Below are 17448 nucleotides of genomic sequence, written 5' to 3'. Positions count from 1 at the left end.
GTTTTTCTAGCACAAAAGCATCACGGGGAAACCCCAAGCCAAAGCTAGAAGATAATATGTATATATAAGAAAATCTAATAAAAAGTCTTTTAAAATGATAACTATCTATTTTACACATGTTATGCATGTGCGTATTAAAAGTTTGAAAGTAAAATTTACAAAGTAAAAGAATATAAAATGGTCGCTAAAATTTGTTAGTGGCGATCTTCAAATGGTGTTTCGTTGATAAAGAATTGTTCATATTTAGCGACTGTTTTGGATAACTATTTTATCGCTAAAAATTTATCTTATTTGGGAGAAAAATGTGAAAGAAAAGATAGGGGCAAATGATATGGTTACCTAGTTGTGGGCCTTTAAAAAATAGTAAAATTATTTTCTATTTAATTACTATGTTGCCCACAATTCTTATTTTGTTTATTTTTATTTCGTTTTGTTGACAATATTAATTTGGTATTTTCATTTTTTTTAGTTGACTAAGAGAATTTTATTAATAAATAGTTTAAATAATGAATATATATTTTAAAAATACAGAGTCTCACATAAAATTAATGAATACTAGAATATATGAATCTACATATATATAAGAGAATGGAGCCATCCATCTACGATGTGCGAATTGAAGGCAGCGCATTGTTTTCAGGTGCCGTGTGCAAATGCAATTTGTAAAGTGCAAATCTGATCTGCCAGAACGTCATTTTTCGCTTCTCTGGTGACAGACTCGCAGTTGTCTGGAGCTATCGGCATTTGACTCCCTTTTCTTCTTCTTTTTTCACATAATTTTTGCTTTTTCTTTTTATTTTTTGACAAATGTATTTTGGTAATTTTGTTACAAAGTTAAATAAATATAAAACTCATATAGAGGAAACTGATAAAATTATATTAACTTATATAGTTATTGTACTGAGATTTTCTGTAATAAAACTCTCAAACTTAACTTGGTAAGCGTGGTAAAGTGCAAGTTTTAGAATAATATTATTGTAGTTAAAGTTTTTCACAATAGTTTGAGGGAAATCTTTAAGGGAATGAATCGTTATTTATTTATTTTTTTTTATATAAAAATGGGGATTAGTTGTGGGGTTCACACTACATCGAACTTTAAAGATCTGAACCATTTATTTTTCAAGTTGCACCTCATAGATCATCTTTGCAAAATATTAGTCAAATCAGAAATGTTTAAGACATCTAATTGAGTTCAAAGAAATTAACAAATACTTTGTTATATAAGAAACAATGAAATTTTATTTTGATAATTAAATAGGCAAATAGTTTTTAATTGAATTAAATTTTTGTAAGGATGATTTATGAATCGAGACTTACAAAATAGACGGTTCAGATTGTTGAAGTTCGATGGATTGAGCCCCACACCTAATCCCCATTTTTTGAAAGGAAAAAAAAGAAAAAAAAAAAAAAAGATCACTTTGCTTAAAAGGCCTAATAATTTGAGTGAGTGTGGTACTTATATATGAAAATGAGGTAGTTTAATACTTATATACTATTATTACACTAGCGTAAGTTCAATTTATTGGTATACCACTCATGAGTTTAATACATTGGTATTAATTCATGAGTTTAATATACCATTATCATACTTAAATTATTCGGCCCACTATAGAAATGCAACTTTCATATGAGTTCAATACAATAGAATTGCACTCACTCGCCTATTGTGGAAGGCCTAATAATGTGTTATTTCAAACAATACTTTTTCCAAATTACTATAAGATGATTCTATTATAGCAATCAAGGATTCAAGGTGTGAATTTCATGAGTTTTCTAATTTTCTAAAATTCTCATAAAAGCCACTTAGTATTACGGTCTTGTGGTATTCCTCTTCACTTGTAAGTAAAAGGTCTCAGGTTCGATTCTTGCCAAAAATGAAGTTGAACCATATTATTGTGGCAAACTCATCGTAAGGTTTAGCTCATTCACCAACCCCTTGGTGTAGATACTATCGTTTGTTTAAAAAAAATCTCATGAAAATTATTTATTTCTAAAATCCAAATATTATTAAAGAATGTATTGAACTAACAATCAATGAACTCTCTCATAAAAATAATAAAGAAACTTCTTATTTGAAGACTTTCAATGGGGTAATGAGTTCAAATGTATAGACAAATTTTTTTAATAAAATAGAAAGGATCTTTTAGGTACTGGGCCCACGAATAGCCCAACTAATTGGGCTGTGAGTTCTGAGGGATTTAATTGCCCAATTGCCTATAATTGGGATGAGGTGAATTGCTCTAATGGAAAAAGCAACTTTATAAATACTATTATATGACCAACCAACTTTTTTCGTGATCGATCAAATCCAATTTGTTGGCCCGTGGCCAATCCAGTTTTTTTATCTCAATATTTTTGTTCAACAATGACTTTAAAGAAAAAAGTTAAGTGATGAATTTTCCCATAAGTTATCTAATTTATATATATTGTGCATACATGTAAACAAAACAAAAAACTTACCCAGCAAAACATAATTGAAGATGTTTAAAGTTGAACCTATTGCTATTTTTTATGTCATTGTTGAACACTGACATGAAATTTTCCAGCGAACGCAAAATCAAAAACGAAAATAGAAGAAATACGTGGTTGAAAATAAACTTCTCTTATACAAATAGCTCTAAAAACTTTACAATTGTAAATTAATAAATAACAAAACTCTGTCTCTCTCGTCTTACACAACCTCAGCTCATCTAGCCTGTTTTGTAGATATATTCCTTAGTTCGTTTAGAAAATAGTATAATTATATCAAAAGCTTTATCACATATCAGGTCGCATAATTCCACATCACATTATCCCTTCACGTGTTGGTTATCCTTCAAAATATGTAGCTCACTACATGACCCCTGTATTGGCCATTCTGCCCTACCCTATATTGGCCATTCTACCCTATTATCCATGTGCCATGTACATATATCTCTCGGATGACCTAACACTAGAGTTCTCATTCTCCATGAACAATCTCAACAATCCACATAGTATATTTATATATACACATCAAAATGATACACGAAATCACACATGCTTAACTTGAAAATGGAGAGATATTTGAAAATAGAGTAAAATCTGATGATACTTCAGATTTTCATTTGTTACAAAATAAAGAATTTTCTAACACGCTACATAAACCACTCACCTCGATCGATAACTAAAACCTTGGCAAAACAAGCCTACTAGCAATCTCCACACCTCAAATCCTAGCTCTCTCTTTCTTTTTTCTCTATATGTTTAACATAATATATACAAATATTACGCATGCAAGACTACTACTATGCATCCATGCAACGTGACTAAAGAGTGGTGTGAATGAAATTGTGAAATGAACTGCTATTTATAGAATAAAAAAAGTGGCTCTGACTTCTTGCTAATTGATGGGCTTTGGCAGCTATAAAAAAAAGTTGGCATGAAAGGTGTAAACATATTGTAGTGAAGTTTGATAAGAATGTAACGCAAATGGAGGAGGTTTCTCTCCCTTATTAATCTCTTTCTTCTTTTCTCTCCTTTTATTTAAACAGTTACAATTAAGCCACGTCAACATCTTATATTGATTTTTTTATAGAGATAAAAAAGACAAAAAGCAAAGTGAAATGAGGGGAGGGAAAGAGATGAGAATAGGATGAAAGAAAATCTTACTCCAACGCAAATATGACAACTAAGCTAGGTGATAGTGTTGCTAGGGTGGCAGCAAAGTGAAGGTAGAGTGCTCAATCGCTCAATCTGTTTCAAGATATGAATGAAATGGAATGCTAAATGAAATAGGTAGAATTGTTTTTCTAGCACAAAGGCATCACGGGGAAACCTAAGCCAAAGCTAGGAGATAATATGTATATATAAGAAAACCTAATAAAAACCTTTTTTAAACGATAACTAGCCATTGTACGCATGTTATGCATGTGTTTATTAAAAATTTGAAAATAAAATTTACAAAGAAAAAAATATAAAATGGTCGCTAGTGGCGATCTTCAAACGGTTTTTTTGTCACTGAAAAGTTGTTCATATTTATTAACTGTTTTTGGATAATTACTTGTCGCTAAAAATTTAGTGAAAATGCCCCTCATTTGCTGAACAATTCTCAGCCTTCTTCCTTTGTTGCACAGTGAAATTACGTATTTTGGTCATCGTGGGAAGGAAATGAGGCTGGGTGTACGAATGTTAGTCATCTAGGAAAAGGAGGAGGCTGGATGTATGGGTGTTGGCCATCTGGGAGGGGAAGGAAGTGTTGGTGATGGTGCAACCACTCTCTGATCTCTCGACACTTGCTCCCCCTTAATCTCAACCTGAAACCAACAAATCCCAAAAACCCTCAAGCCTTCCAACAAATCGAAAAAAACACCATCTTTGCCGAAAATTTTGAATTTTCTCAGGAATTCTCGACTATTCCTGAGATTTTTTGGTGGGCCTTGGTTCTCCGGTCCTGTATGTTTAAGGGTTTTGGCTTTGGTAGCAAATGAATATTGGTGATTTCTAGGGTTTTGCGGTGCTTAATGGTTAGGGATTTGGTTTCGGTTTCTGGGTAAGCAATTTTCAACTTGAATTCAGTACATTTTTTTTTGTCAAATTTGTTTGACGGCATGATTTTTTGATCCTTTACTGAATGGTTGTTAAGAAATGTTTGAATTTTTAGTTGTTTTGATTTCTTTTGAATTTCATTTTTATTTTATTTTTAAGCCTCGAATTTTGTAAGGACTGTTTCATTATTTAGAGATGTAGTTTCATCTGGGAAGGAGGCATGTTAGTCATTTGGGAAAGGAATTTTTCTTCCCTTCCTACTTGGGTTAAAGAAATTTTTCTTGTTTAAAAATTTAGCTACTGGATTGCATGAAATCAGTATTTAAAGAATTTTTTGTAAGAGAATGCGTTGATGGAAACTTTTTGCCCCACAAATTTACTCACAGAGCTTCCTGTGAATTAAGTCTTGAACTTTTGATTGAAATTTTCTTAGAGTTTTTAACACTTTTGTTATTACTGCTTTTGTTTTAGATTTTTCTTTTGTATGATTTTTATGGGATGTTGATTTGTGTAGGCACTGGGTGATCACAACATTCCCACTCGGATGAGCACAGGAGAGTTCAAAAAGAGCTTTCAAGTGCTACTCAGAAGGTAAAGTAGAATATGCATTCCTTTTTCCTTATTGCTTCCATGTTGGCAGGTATGGAGTTTCCTTACAAATATTTTAATCTGAACTATTGTATACCACTGTCAATATCTTTATTATTATCCTAATTCTCATCATACGATAATCAAGTTAAAAGTAATGCATGCTCAAAGCATTGGCTGTGGCATAACTGGTAAAATGAGGGTTTTTTTATGGCAAGAAATAGGATGATTGGTCTTAAGAGAACCAAGGAGGATGTTAACATTACGGGTAAATTACACTTTACCACCTCATGTTTGAGATCTATTACAACATCATACAACATCTTCAAAATATTTCACTTTCATACCTCATGTACTGTTTTATTTCAATATAATACATCCGTTACATTTTCCATCTATTGGTCCTTTAAGAGCTGACGTGGTTGCCAAATTTGTGTCACGTGACAAATTTTTTTTATTTTTTTTTATACATTAAAAATATTATAATAATTTACCCTATTTATTTAGAAGAAAAAAAAAAAAAAAAAAAAAACAAAACCCAAACCCACACCCAGATCCCCTTCCTTCCCTCTTACCTTTCTGCAACCCCCGACCCACTTCTCCCTCCACCTCTCCAATGGCTTCCTCCTCCCTATCCCTCCTCTCCGCCCACAATGCCTCAAGAAGCTCGTCATCGACAAGGCAGTCGAGTACATCAAATCGGGAATGGTCCTCAACCTTGGCATCGACTCCACCGCATCCTTCATGGTCTTCAAGCTCGATGAGCTCTTCAAATCCGGCGAATTGAAGGACATTGTTGGAGTCCCGACTTCTAAGCGCACAGAGGACCAAGCTCACCAGTTGGGTCGACGGTGGCGATGAGGTCGTCCCAAATCTCGATTTGGTCAAAGGGCGTGGCGGAGCTCTGCTGAGGGAGAAGGTGGTGGCGGCGACGTCAGAGAAGTTTGTGGTGGGTATTTTGGATGGGAGGGGAGGTGAACAGTGGGGTTTTTTGGGGTTTTGGATGGGGTGGGGTGGGGGATGAGGTGTTTGGGTTGCAAGGAAGAGGAATGGGTTGCGGAAGAAGATGGTTTTATTTATTTATTTATTTTATTTAAAATTTTAATTTTTATTAATAGGGTTAATTATTATAATATTTTAAATGTATAAAAATAAAAAAAAATTGCCACGTGGCACAAATTTGGTAGCCATGTCAGCACAATTGTGGATCCTGTTAGAATTGTTTAACACTCTAGCCGTTATCTGATAAGGATTTACAGCTAGGGTTCCTAGTTTTTAGGGTTGTTTTATCTCTTAGAACCAATAATCCCTACACTTAAGGGACGTGTTGCATGTTTCCTGTTTTAACGTAGTCTCCACCACGATCGTAGGTCCTTTGATCGTGGGAAGTAGTTGTTTCTTTTCATGTTCAAATGTAAAGGCTATTTAATAGCCATGCAGTTTGTTTTGCTTAATAAGAATTCTCCCGGTTTTGTTTTCTAAGCTCTCGAACTTTGCATTACAGCAGTCCTTTGCAAGTTTATGGTTCCAACATCTGGTATCAGAGCCCCACTCCGGGGCCTGATCGAGAGTCTGCAACCTAAGCGGAGAGATACAACCATGGCGTCTGAGAATAGTTACGTACAACCAGCTATTCCCAAGCTTGATGGACACTATGACCACTGGAGTATGCTTATGGATAATTTCCTTCGTTCCAAAGAGTATTGGAACTTGGTGGAGATCGGGATTACTGCAGCAGCAGGAGGATCGGAAACTGGGGAAGCACAGAAGAAGTTCTTAGATGAACTAAAGCTGAAAGACTTGAAGGCCAAGAACTATTTGTTCCAAGCTATAGATCGGTCCATTTTGGAGACCATTCTGAAGAAAGACACAACAAAGGATATATGGGATTCCTTGAAGCAAAAGTATCAAGGAACTGCACGTGTAAAACGTGCACAACTGCAGGCCCTTCGCAAGGAGTTCGAGGTGCTGCACATGAAGAATGGAGAAACAGTCAATAGTTATTTTGGCAGAACTCTTGCCATAGCTAACAAGATGCGGACTCACGGAGAAAAGATGGACGACGTGGTGATCATTGAAAAAATCCTGAGATCCATGACAACGAAGTTCGACTATGTTGTCTGTTCAATTGAAGAATCGAATGACCTAGATACCATGTCTATCGACGAACTCCAGAGCAGCCTTTTGGTGCATGAGCAAAGGATGAGTCGACATCAGGAGGATGAACATGCTCTTCAGGTTACTTATGGAATCCAGCAATGAGGACGAGGACGAGGAACCTATCGAGGAAGAGGAAGAGGACGAGGAAGGCTAGACAAGTCAACCCTAGAATGCTATCATTGCCATGAACTAGGGCATTTTCAGTGGGAGTGTCCAAAGAAACCTAAGGAGGAGAAAGCAAACTATGTGGAGACAAAAGAAGAGATTTTGTTGATGGCACTCGTGGAGTTCAATGAGGCAACAGCGGAGCACACATGGTTCCTTGATTCTGGATGTAGTAATCACATGTGTGGCAAGAGGGACCTATTTAGTGAGTTTGACAGCAGTTTCACAGAATCAGTGAAGCTTGGAAATAATTCCAGCTTAACTGTCCAAGGCAAGGGAAACGTTCGAATGGAGGTAAATGGTATGATACACGTGATCACCAGTGTGTTCTATGTACCAGATTTGAAGAACAACTTGTTAAGCATCGGACAATTACAAGAGAAGGGACTCTCAATACTTATCCAACATGGAAGATGCAAAATCTTTCACGAAGAGAAAGGTCTAATCATGGAGACCAAGATGAGTTCTAATCGAATGTTTGCAATATCAGCTCGAGGACTACCAAAGGAACAAAGATGTTTCTCGTCTCAAACCACTGATCAAGCACGACTTTGGCACTGTCGCTATGGGCATCTTAGCTGGAATGGGCTTAGAATACTTCAACAGAAGCATATGGTGGAAGGAATGCCTCAATTCACTGCCTCTCAAAGGGTATGTGAAGACTGTTTGGTAGGGAGGCAACACAGAGACCCTTTTCCCAGGGAAAGCACATGGAGAGCTTCCGAGATACTACAACTAGTGCATGCGGACATATGCGGACCAATTAATCCTGCATCAAACAGCAAAAAGAGGTACCTTATCACCTTTATAGATGATTTCAGCAGAAAAACATGGGTTTATTTTTTGGTAGAGAAATCCGAAGCATTTGGTACGTTCAAATCCTACAAAGCAAGGGTAGAGAAGGAAACTGGGACATCAATAAGAAGCTTAAGAACAGATCGAGGAGGGGAGTTTACTTCACACGAATTTACAAACTTTTGCCAAGAGAATGGAGTTCATAGGCAATTAACTGCAGCATATACCCCCCAACAGAACGGTGTAGCAGAACGAAAGAATCGCACCATCATGAACATGGTGCGAAGTATGTTGTCAGCCAAGCAAGTTCCAAAAACTTTCTGGCCAGAAGGAGTTAACTGGGCAGTGCATGTGTTGAATCGATGCCCCACTCTTGCCGTGAAGAACAAGACACCTGAGGAGGCATGGAATGGACACAAACCATCCGTGGACCATTTCAGAATCTTTGGGTGCATTGCTCATGCTCACATACCTGACAATAAAAGAGTGAAGCTCGATGCCAAGAGCTGTAAATGTGTATTGCTTGGGGTGAGTGAAGAGTCTAAAGCTTATCGATTATTTGATCCTGTCTCACAGAAAATAATCATAAGCCGGGATGTAGTGTTCGAAGAAGACAAGCAGTGGGTTTGGGATGACAATCACAAGGAAGTCATTATGGCAGATCTCGAATGGGATATTGATGAAGAAAATGGCACTGAGATGACAAGTAATCCTGAGGCTGAAAGTAATGAAGAAATTGAAACCGAATCTAATCATGGTGGATCAGTAGTTGAAGAAGACAGCCAAGTTGATGAAGTCTCACCTTTCACAAGACGAACTCGAAGACCACCAACTTGGATGAGGGACTACGAAACAGGTCAGGGCCTATCCGATGAGGAGAATGAGGGTATGGCTCAATTGGCACTATTTACTGATCAAGATCCCACAACCTTTGAAGAAGCAGTGACATCCGAAATATGGAGACAGGCCATGGATCAAGAAATACAGGCAATCGAGAAGAACAGTACGTGGGAATTAGTCGAGCTACCACCTGGAGGGAAAACTATCGGAGTAAAATGGGTATTCAAGACGAAACTTAACGAGAATGGAGAAGTAGATAAACATAAAGCTCGACTAGTTGCTAAAGGTTATTGCCAACAATATGGGATTGACTATGCAGAAGTCTTCGCACCAGTTGCTCGTCTAGACACCATTCGCATGGTAATCTCGCTTGCTGCGCAAAAGAACTGGGACATTTATCAGCTTGATGTCAAGTCCGCATTTCTGCATGGGGAGTTAGATAAGGTAGGGCTGGGTTCGGTTCTAATCGGTTCGGTTTTTTCTCAAAACCGAAACCGAACCGAAATTTCGGTTCGGTTCAATTTTTTTTCGGTTTTTTTCGGTTCGATTTTTTTTCGGTTCGGTTTTTCTCGGTTCGGTTTCGGTTTTTTTCGGTTTTTTTTTTTTTTTTTCTCCCTCCAAAATTATTAAAAAAAAAAAAGGAAATATGAAAGTTCACATTCATATTAAGAGGCCAGGCGGAATGAAAAATAAGGAGGAGGAGGGTTAGGGTTACAGTTAAGGGTTTTGTTAAAAAGAGGGTTAGGGTTACAGTTAAGGGTTTTGTTAAAAAGATTAAAAAATTAAAAATAATCTCACAAATCCTGGAGGCATGAGGGTTCGAACCCATGCCTCCATGCTTGTAAAGTTTCACTGAAACCAACTTGGCAACAGGTTCTGTTTTGTTATGATTGTATGACTAAACTATTTATAAATATTCAAAAAAATTATATATATATATATATATCGGTTCGGTTCGGTTTCCGAGCCTCAAAAACCGAAACCGAACTGGTCAGATTCGGTTCGGTTCGGTTTGACAATTTCGGTTCAGTTTTTTTTCGGTTCGGTTTTTTTCGGCCTCGGTCCGGTTCGGTTTTCGGTTTTTTGAACCCACCCCTAAGATGAGGAAGTATTTGTAGATCAACCACCTGGGTATGAACAGAAGGGGCAAGAGATGAAAGTGTATCGACTGAAGAAGGCTCTATATGGACTCAAGCAGGCTCCCCGAGCCTGGTACAGTCGTATAGAGTCGTATTTCGACAAGGAAGGATTCAACAAATGTCCTTTTGAGCACACATTATTCATCAAAACTGCAGAACAAGGTAAGATCTTGATAGTATGTCTTTACGTCGATGATCTTATTTTTACTGGAAATGATAAGTTGATGTTTGAACAATTTAAGAAATCTATGATGGTGGAGTTCGACATGACCGATCTCGGAAAAATGAGATACTTTCTTGGTATTGAAGTAATACAAGGTTCTGGAGGAATCTTTATTAGTCAAAGAAAGTATGCTCAAGAGATATTGGAAAGGTTTAACATGCATCAATGCAACTCGGTACTAAATCCCATTGTTCCTGGTTTCAAACTTACAAAAGATGAAGGAGGAATAAAGGTTGATGGCACTGTTTACAAACAGATGGTAGGAAGTCTCATGTACCTAACAGCTACACGCCCTGACTTAATGTTTGTTGTAAGTTTGATTAGCCGTTACATGGAGCGTCCAACTGAAGTTCACATGCAGACAGCAAAAAGAGTTCTCAGATATGTTAAAGGAACTACTGATTTGGGGATATTCTACAAGAAGGGAGGAACTGAGGAGTTGATTGGGTACACCGATAGTGATTATGCGGGTGATCAAGATGATAGGAAGAGCACCTCAGGTTATGTATTTATGGTGAATATGGGCGCAGTCTCTTGGTCCTCAAAGAAACAGCCAGTTGTTACTTTATCCACTACTGAGGCAGAATTCATAGCAGCAGCATCAAGTGCATGCCAGGTGGTCTGGTTAAGAAGAATTCTGGAGAGTCTTAACCATGAGCAACGGAGTCCAATAGTGGTGTATTGTGATAATATTTCGACTATCAAACTATCAAGAAATCCTGTGTTGCATGGTCGAAGCAAACATATTGATGTAAGGTTCCATTTTCTTCGAAATTTGGTCAAGGACGAAGTTTTAGAACTGGTGCACTGCTCGTCTCTGGAACAAGTTGCAGATATTTTCACGAAGCCGTTGAAGGTCGACTTGTTTCTGAAGTTGCGGGGATTACTGGGTGTTTGCAAGCTTCAGGAGTAAACTGAATAGCTGTAGTATTCAGTTTAAGGGAGGATGTTATAATTGTTTAACACTCTAGCCGTTATCTGATAAGGATTTACAGCTAGGGTTCCTAGTTTTTAGGGTTGTTTTATCTCTTAGAACCAATAATCCCTACACTTAAGGGACGTGTTGCATGTTTCCTGTTTTAACGTAGTCTCCACCACGATCGTAGGTCCTTTGATCGTGGGAAGTAGTTGTTTCTTTTCATGTTCAAATGTAAAGGCTATTTAATAGCCATGCAGTTTGTTTTGCTTAATAAGAATTATCCCGGTTTTGTTTTGTAAGCTCTCGAACTTTGCATTACATCAGTCCTTTGCAAGTTTCTGGTTCCAACAGATCCCATATTTGACACGTCATCATTTAACGGTTTACTTAACGGATTTTCTAACAGATGTATGAAATTGAAATATTTTAAAGATGTTGTAAGGAATTGAAATTAACCCCAAACCTGAGGAAGTAAAATGTAATTTACCCTAACATTATTATGTGATGATATTTAGGGATATATGATTATGTAACTTAAAATTGAACATAAAGCATCTGCCCATGTCCAAGATAATAATTGTTATGTGCTGTTGAGAAGAATTAGATAATGTTTTCACTTTTTAGTTTTTATTATAGTGGATCTTTCTTTTTCATTGTTATAAAGCTGTGGTACAGAACTTTGTGACTTTTTCTGCATTAGGTTGATATAATTCATCTCTAATTTATTATGAATTATCATTTTAAGCAATGCTTAACTAAAACTGCTATGTCGTATTGTATCAATTTTGGAATTAAATGATAATTAGAGATCACAAAGAGAGATGAAAGCATCTTTAATGGTGGTTAAGAATTTTGTTATAACATGATTGTTTCCTCTCTGATCACAATTTGGCTTCTAGTTTCTCAGAAAAAGTTCACACTTTTTTTCCTTTAACAAAACAGCTCAGATTCCAAATTTATCCAACAATTTAATGATTTTGTATTTTTTTTTTTTTTTTTTTTGTTTAGACTTATTTTCTTAAAACATATGACCCAACTTTTTGTCCTGGAGAGAAGAGCTTATGCATCGACTTCGTTGAGTGTTGTTTGCAAGAGAAAGTTACAGGTTACTTCATTTAATTAGTATTTAATTTTACCTTCAACCTTCGCAAATTTTTATTATTTAATGAAATGACACAAGCTTTCTTTTTATGCAAAAACCTTTAATTAACTTGGAAATTTTCTGTTTCACCCACTGATCAATGCCAATGACAACAGGCAAAGGTGTAGTTAATTGTAAAAACTTCTTCAATATTCTTAGACATATCCTGATAACACTAAACATAATTAGAAAAATTTAATTTATATTCAGTATATATGTTTACAAAATAGCTCCCATATATGTATATATTATTTGTCATTCCTTACTGGTGATTTATATTTTTGAAACGATTATCTGTTTGTAAATAGTGATTGAGTGTTTACAGTTTTACTTATACATTTTAAGGTATTGGAAAAAAAATAATATGTATTCTTGTTAAATTTATTAGAAGTTTCAAATGAATTGTGGTTTTCTTCTGACTGAAGTTCAAATTCATTGTTACTTTTGGTTTTTGAAGTGTTTCCCAATTGGGAATTGGCTACTCTTTATTTGGTTCTCAATGAAAAAGAATTTAGGTGTTCTAGGTGATTAGTCAGCCAGCTACATCACGGTATTTACTTTCAATGTTGAGTATAATGAGGGGGCACAGTTAGACATCAAGATTGAGAAAATCAGTTGCTAAACATTTTCATCCTACTACAGCTTTGCTAAAGATTTTATTCAGTAGCACATTTACAAAATAGTCCTTTCAAATTAATTAACAATCTCCTTAGAGCAGTTCCAGCCTGTGAACCCTCCCCCAGGCAATACACTATGATATCCATCCAGTGAACAATAACTGCCCTTAATGAACAGTAACCGCCTTTTGCATCTCCACCGTTGTACTTCAATAGCCCTGGTAATAGGTAATAAAATATTAGTATTTTTTTATTTATAATTAATATTATATTATTTAATTTGTATAAATTAATATTATATTATTAATTTATCTTTTCCAATCTCTTCCCGAAACTTCTACCATTTTTGTTTTCTTCTTCCTTCCCACTCTCTCACTCCCCTCTTCCTCATTGTTTTCCCTTTCCGAGAGCTCTCACCCACTTTCCTCTTCAAAAATTAAACAAATCAAACTCCAAAACCATGAAACCTTAATCTCTGGGACTAAAGGATCCTAGCTATACCGTTGCATGCGCCATCGGACCATCATGGTGTAAACCACCATTGAAGCCGAGTTGGAAGCAAGCGAGTCGCCGGGAAGGAGCAAAGGAAGCTAAGGAAAAGCCCAGGCGAGAAGCTCCGGCGAACCTCATCGTGGATAGCGAGGGTCTGATTGAAGACGCCATGGGAATTATCCGCACCATCTCTCTCTCTCTCTCTCTCCCTCTCTCCCTCTCTCCCCTCTGTGAACTTGAAGAAATTGTATTGTTTATTTTTTGGGAAGAAAAGGAGAGAGAATAAAGAAATGGGAACGCCTAGTGGTGTGGTGGAGTCATCGGCGTCGGTGAGAAGCTCGCCCTCCGTCTCCGGGATATCGGCATCGAGATCGACCTCTGCGAAGAGCTGTCCAGGCCCGTCCACCACGTGGCTGATGTTGCCCAGCTGTTCGGGCTCTCGAGCTGGCCACTCCTGCCAGGCCTCTCCCTCGGGCCCACTCGGGCTCCATCGCCAGCACACGCTGGACCAAGTTGCTCGAGCTTTCTCGCCCTGTTTGAGAGCCAATCCACCGGGCTATTACCCATGGTGGAACTGCTCTTACACATACATTAACAAACATCTATACACATGCATTTAGGTTGAAGCACGGTTAAGAATCTTGAAACAAGAGAATTCAATCATTTTAGAGGATCAGGTTAACCTGTGATTATATAGTTACATTTTGATAAAACCCGGTTGAAAACTTTCAGTTTATTATTATTTTCTTCTTCTGATTCAGCTTCTTTTTATCAATTTGTTTTATTTAGTTGGAAAATTAGGCCTTTATTTATTTGTTTGGTACAAGTTTTCTATTAAGGTTTAAATAAGATTGTTAAACTTAGTTTTGTTGCGTTGCAGCGGAGTTTATTTACATTTTTAATAAACGAATTCCAGTTTGTATGCTTCGGTTCCTTCAATTTCAGCTATTTAATTGTTGCGTTTCTAAATTTTTCACTCCAATGATTAAAAAGAGGCTTTTGTAAACTGGGAAGAACCCCTGCATGTATTGTTTCTATCACATAAAACTATTCCTTCCCAGCCATATTGTTTCTATGGCATAAAAGTATGGCCACACAATAAAAGTATATAGTAGACATATAGGTAAAAGACACCTTGGAAATAAAGTATAGTAATTAATATTTAATTAACTAATTGATAAAAGTTGGTGATCCAGATTTAAGGCTGCACAAACTAAATTTGTTGAGGGTAGACTTAAATTTGGGTAAGAACCACAAATCTCTAATTCTTTTCAATTTTTGTTCATTGCAGCTTTAGTTTATTCTAAAGTCATGTTTATGGAAGAAAAAACGAACTCCCAACTATGAAATCCAGGAAAGGTAGTAATCTTTTCTTTCTGTGTCAACTTAGTAAAAAATGATTTCCTAACCATTGTTGTTTACACTTATTTGCTTACAATGTGAAGAAGTTGTTCATTGTCTGATCGGCCCTGACCTTTGTTACCGCCACAACTGATACACATTTTAATTCACTTTCTGTAAGTAATGTCTCGGTGTTTCTCCACATTTCACACTGAATTATTAATGGGAATTCAATCTGCTAGGCTTTCTACACCCACAACATTGTTCTATACATAATATCTCATTAACACGGCTAGGATCCAGTTTTAGTTTCTTTGGACCACATTTTTCTATTAGCTAAACCTCAAACTCCTGCTTAGAGTTGAAATTTGTATCTAAATTGTTCAAACTATTGTTCTGATGTTCTGGATCTTTAATTTTTTGTGTGCTCTTAAGACCAAATACATAAACATCCATCTACTCTTATATTTTTTAGGTATTTTAAGAATAATCATTTTCTGCTTTTTTAATGATTTTATATCATGTGTTGGCCAACACCAGGAGGGCAACGATGTCATAAAGTACAGTGACGTGGAAAATGTGAGTAAATTTAAACCTAAAAGTGCCTAAATGTAAGAGTGCGCTAGTGAGCAGGAATGAACCAATTCCACACGTGATGTCAAAGCATAAGTGACGTACAGTAGGGTAGATTGAGAATTATACCATTGAAAGTAACTCCAATACCAAGATTTGCCAAGAATCCTCGTCGACATAGAAGTTCTGCCACTAAAACCTGGACGGGCAAAAAACAAGGGTGAGTGAGCCTAAAAATAAAGCTTTGTAAATTTATTTTTGAAAACATAATAACCATTCGCCGTAAAACAAGCATAGTTCCAAAATATACATACTACATATAATATGAAAATACTTACTGTAGCCTGCAATATCCCAAAAATTCAATACATCACAATAAATCATATATAAACATCTAACGTCTGGTAATCACATAATCCTGCATAAACAACATATCATATCGAGTGCTCATTGACACATATTGACACATGTGTTCATGCAAAGATATTCTGACATGAACAAAATTAGGTGTAATAATGATTTACGCTCTAGTACTACAATCATGTGAAGACTAGCGCTATGTGCATCACTACGAGTCCTAATTGCCTATAGCAATTTAGGACAGGACGGGCACCAACAATAGATCCAAAGTGAGCATACGATACGAAGTGAACATACAAGTGAAAGATTGGGCTTGGCCCAGGCAAGTACTAACACCAGTGTAACACACGATGAGTAGATAACGTAATTAAAATTAGACAACAGCAAATTGATAATTCACGTCACCATAATACTATTCATGGCCATAAATATAATTAATGCATCAATAATAATATGCATACCTGTGCATCCCGTAGGATGTAGTAAAATTTCAAAATTTCTATCAATGCGCTAAATCTTATAAACGTTAAACTAATCTACGTGTATCGTAGAAAATTCTTTATGAAATAGACAAATAGAAACTAACAAACATATATACTATATAAAAGAAAAGACCCACTCATAAGTACTTGCAATGTCACATCCTTCCGAGCTAAGAAAGCTAGAGTCTCCAATGGTAAATGCACCTAAGCATAACGTTGGGGCTCGTCAGTAAAACTTAACTAAAGCGACTAAATTTGGAAAAACGGAGTGAAAATTTGGAATCAGAGTGTTGAAATACGCTAAGACGGGTACCTAGCAAATTTTGTAAAAAGTCAATGACAAAGTGAACGGTGAACCCTAAAAAGTCAAGTGAGCCACCCCAGCGGTCAACTACATTAAAACTTTAGAATTTCACTATACGAATGTCAAAAACAGACTCGAGACGTCGAAATTAGCCAATGAGGGTTTTCGAGAAAATTTTGAAAAAGTCATCAAAAGTCAACAAATAGTCAACAGTTAACTTTAACGAAATATTCCATCCTTAGAGAGAATATTCTGTTAAAGTTAACTGGAAAGTTATGAATATTCCCTCTAATTTCCTAAATAGGTTTGGGTCGGCTGGTTTAGATCTGAGTTTGGATCTGGTTCGGATCTAAGCTTGGATCTGGGTTTGGGCTTGGGCTTTTTTTTTTTTTTTTTTTTTTTTTTAAACGGGTCGGGTTGGATCTGATTAGGCTCATGGGTTGCACCTGCCGGAGCCAAACATAGAAGAAGGCCATAAATTGAGAAAATTATATCAAGCTCGAATCTCCACTATTTTCAATAATTTATAACTCAAAATGAAGCTAAGGAAGAGGAGAACAAGGATTTACCAATTCGAGGACTGGCCGTGGCCAGAGTTGGCCGAAAAACAGCTCAAAGCCGTCGGAATCTTGGGAACTTTTCTTCCTAGTCAATCTGCACCAAAACTTGATCAATACACACATCTAACCTAACAATAAACTTAGGATAGCTAGATAAGAAAGATTAAGGGAGTCCTGAGAATCACCTTCGTTGGAAAAATTGAGGAATTACCGAGAAAAATCAAGAATAGTGGCAACGGCCAT

The 17448-nt window shown here is 36.4% G+C and overlaps 1 pseudogene; it reads left to right on the top strand.

Moving 5' to 3' along the window:
- Positions 1 to 10573: 10573 nt before the first annotated feature.
- LOC148696888 (secreted RxLR effector protein 161 pseudogene) lies at positions 10574 to 11329 on the top strand (annotated as a pseudogene).
- Positions 11330 to 17448: the final 6119 nt, after the last annotated feature.

The sequence above is a fragment of the Pyrus communis genome, chromosome 5 (genome assembly GCF_041283825.1).
Source record: "Pyrus communis isolate YQ-2024b chromosome 5, ASM4128382v1, whole genome shotgun sequence".
NCBI classification, from domain to species: Eukaryota; Viridiplantae; Streptophyta; class Magnoliopsida; order Rosales; family Rosaceae; genus Pyrus; species Pyrus communis.
The sequence above is the reverse complement of the archived record's forward strand: the minus strand, read 5'-3'. Positions and strand labels throughout refer to the sequence as shown.